At 36.9% G+C, this 4,032-nt stretch overlaps 1 protein-coding gene across 15 annotated transcripts in view; it reads right to left on the bottom strand.

Moving 5' to 3' along the window:
* The window catches only part of TBC1D5 (TBC1 domain family member 5), a 431,389-nt gene that overhangs the window by 110,622 nt on the left and 316,735 nt on the right, over nucleotides 1-4,032 (bottom strand). The gene's annotated exons all lie outside the window — the stretch shown is intronic.

Raw genomic sequence — 4,032 nt, 5'->3', positions numbered from 1 at the left:
GCTGCCAAGGAAGGGCAGTTAGGGGTGACTGGGCCAGTAGGGGAGGGCAGTTGGGGGTGACCAGGCCCACAGGGGAGGGCAGTTAGGGGCAATCCGGCAGGCAGGCAGGCGAGCGGTTAGGAGCCAGTGGTCCTGGGTTGTGAGAGGGTGCAGGCCGGGCTGAGGGACGCCCCCCGCCCCCCGCAGTGCACAAATTTTGTGCACCGAGCCTCCTGTGCTCTTTGTGAAGAACGCTGTACGTTTTGCTAAGTGCTCTATGTATTTACTAAGGTCTTGTTAAATTCACTGCAAAGCCCGCTGTCACGCTGCCGAGAAGCAGCAGTGTAGTTCAACTGGAAACACGCACTGATCTTGTTAGTGGTGGCACAACAGTAATTCAGCGAGTGCAAAAAGATCCAGAAACACATAAGAGAAAATATTTATTATTTGATAGCTAGCATTTTCTTTTATACAAGACTGTTTGTAAGTATATTAAATTAATGCAAAATACAGTTCATTCTATTTTATATGAAATTTTAGAAAAATTAAGGGTAAATTCTCAAAATATTTAAAAAGTATCATATGACTAATGGAATGTTTTGGGACCAACAATGACCTTATTAGTAATTTAATCATTTTTGTCCCAACTGGATTTAGTTCATACATATATTTGCCACATACAAAATTCCTTGTGCTATTTTGGGCTTTCTTCATTGAGCTTAAAAAGCCAAGGAAAAATTCAGTTCTTTATGGAATGAATTACCAATAGAAATTATTTCAGCAAGCTTTTCTATTCTTAGAAAGGAAAACTTACTTTATGAAATTAGGTCTTATAAGGAAGCTGTTCCTAAAATTAACATGTTTTTATTGAATTTAAAAATATTTAGCAAGAGTTTAAGTTACACTTAAGGGTAGCATTAAACCTTTTTCCTTTTAAGGATAGATTCCATTTAATTGCTTGATACTATTATCTTGCTTTATGTATGTTGCACCTACAGACTGCAATGCTTATTAACGTATACATCTTATCATCTGTGAAAATACAATAATTCATAATTTACCGGATCTACTTAGTAATTAAAATCTATACAAACTGAGGTATTAAATCTAATTATAAACCACTCAAAGGCAAAACAAATTCCATGTTTGCATTTATATCACTATTCTCAATGTTAAACTTCTGTGTAATTAAGCTGCTGTCCCCAGGGGATCAGTAGGCTCCTAGTGATATTGGTGCTTGGTGAATGACCCATGAAAACTTCAAGAGAAATCCTTTTTTTTAAAAAAAAAATGAAGAATGTATGAAGATGACCAATTTGACTGAGGTTTAAATAAACATAGCCTTAATCCAACATGGCTGTAGTAGGATTACACCTGCAGAAAAAAAACTATATACTAGATCTTCATGTCCTTTTTCTTTTCTTTTAATGAGCCTTTAATAAATCTAGATATTGCCACCTTAGGACAAACAAATAAAGTTGTAAAGGTGTATTTAATTTAATTTAAGAAGCAGTGTGAGGCACCTTAAGTAACCTGTGATCATGAAATGATAACACTGGATAAGCATATTGGGATACAAAAGAACGATGTTGGATTTTTGCTTAATTACATTAATTCTTCTGTTGCTTTCTGTTCACTTATATTTTTAATGGAATATATTGGGGTGACATTGGTTCACAAGACCATACAGGTTTCAAATGTACAACTGAACAAAACATCATCTGCATCATGCGCGCATTTCCCCAAGCAAAGTCTTTTTCCTTCCTCATTTCCCCTGACACTGCCCACCTCCACCAGCCTCCAATCCGCTTTCCCTGTGGGTATCACCACACTGTTCACACTGTTGTCTGTGTCTAAGTAATATATGCTTTTTTGCTTAATCCTTTCACCTTCCTTCATCCAGTTCTATCTCTCCCTTCCCCTCTGACAGCTGTCAGTCTGTTCCATGTATCCATGCCTGTTTCTATTTTGTTCATAAGCTTATTTTGTTCATTATATTCCACATATAGGTTAGGTCATATAAGGTTTGTCTTCCTCTGACTGGCTTATTTCACTTAGCATAATAATCCCTAAGTCCATCCATATCCATGCTGTTACCAAAGGTAAGATTTCATTTTTATGGCTATATAGTATTCCACTGTGTAAATGTGCCTCAGCTTTTTTATACACTAATCCACTGATGGGCACTTGGGCTGTTTACAGATCTTGGCTGTTGTAAATAATGCTTCAGTGAACACAAAAGTGCATATATTCTTTCAAAATAATGTTTCAGGTTTCTTCGAATATATTCCCAGAAGTGGGATCACTGGTTCATAAGGCAGCTCCATTTTTAATTTCTGGGGAAACTCCATACTTTTTTCCACAGTGGCTGCACCAGTCTGTATTAACTTTGAAAACTTAACAATTAATTTTTAAGTAACTCATACCTGGTAGAGAATAAACACCGAATCCAAATTCCATATTAGTACCAGAGAAAATCAAAAGCAAATCTAGGGCCAAAACCGGTTTGGCTCAGTGGATAGAGCATCGGCCTGCGGACTGAAGGGTCCCGGGTTCGATTCCGGTCAAGGGCATGTACCTGGGTTGCGGGCACATCCCCAGTGGGGAGTGTGCAGGAGGCAGCTAATCGATGTTTCTCTCTCATCGATGTTTCTAACTCTCTATCTCTCTCCCTTCCTCTCTGTAAAAAAATCAATAAAATATATTTAAAAAAAAAAAGCAAATCTAGGTTTTCATCTCTCTGGTTGCCATCTTCTTAACTGAGTTTACACTTTTCTTATTTTGGTTTCCTTTGTATTCAGTTCTTTTAAAATTAATTTACACTAGTTTTCCTTTATATCAACTTCATGAAAACAGTCTTAAAACTAGAACTACATGTTGAAGTATTATAATTAGGGTGGCATTCCCATCTTTAATTCTAACTTCTTGGAGTGACACCGTTCAAACTTTTCTGTTGACTTCTGAAGTCTTTCTTATTTATCCCTAGCTGGTTTGGCTCAGTGGACAGAGTATCTGCCTGTGGACTGACGGGTCCCGGGTTCAATTCCTGTCAAGGGTACATGCCCAAGTTGCGGGCTTGATCCCCAGTTAGGGGCGTACAGGAGGAAGCCAACAAATGATTCTCTTCCACTCCCTTTCTCTCTGAAATCAGTTAAAGAAATATAGAATAAAGTCTTTCATTTTTCCACGCACACACAAAAAACATATGAAAGCCAAAACAAGTGATTTTTTTCTAACTTCACATTTCTTCTTCTTCTAAAGGCTTTATAAAACACATTGGAAAATGTTTAGCCTGCTTACTACTTTTTTTTTTTCAAATGTAGTCAACTGTTTCAATTCCCACCTCTTAAAAATATTTGGGATCTGCATGCATTACAGAAAGATTTGAATACTTCAACCCTATCAAAATCTGCTTCAAAAGAGAAGGAACTGAAACTTCAAATTAGTTATTATCTTTAGAGAACTCAAATTTGCTTCCTATGCTCTTATAACCTCTGGGATGAACCAACTTGAATTAGGCTTTCTGGAAACACATGTTAAACCTAATTTAACCTCCACAGGATATGTACATAAACTGTTAAGTTTTTTTGTTTGTTTTTTTTTTTTTACTTTGGGGGGAAATTCTATATTCCTTTCAGAGGGCAGTATATAGCCCTTTATTAAGGAAGGTTTCTTATTCCAAAAATAAGTTCCTAATAATTATCACCCATTCCTACTGTAATTTATTCTCTTTGGCAAGTGTTTGAAGGTTTGTTTTGTGTGTGTGTGTGTGTGTGTGTGTATGTGTGTGTGTGTTTTAATCAGAACACTAAAATATGCTCTTTGCAAAAAATAGTCTGAATGGAAAGCAAAGCCTTATGCATCTATGTTTTACCAGAGGTATAAGATGCTCATGAGAATGTTGAGCACAGATGACCGTCATGTTTTGAGGCTATAAAATGATTGAGCATTTTCACACACACACACACACACACACACACACACGTCTTTTAGATATATGCCTGCTATGTAGATTAGAAGCATGAGATTTCAAGGACTAAGTAATACCAGGAT

This window comes from Myotis davidii, unplaced genomic scaffold (assembly GCF_000327345.1).
Source record: "Myotis davidii unplaced genomic scaffold, ASM32734v1 scaffold962, whole genome shotgun sequence".
NCBI classification, from domain to species: Eukaryota; Metazoa; Chordata; class Mammalia; order Chiroptera; family Vespertilionidae; genus Myotis; species Myotis davidii.
This window is presented reverse-complemented; position numbering and strand designations above follow the sequence as displayed.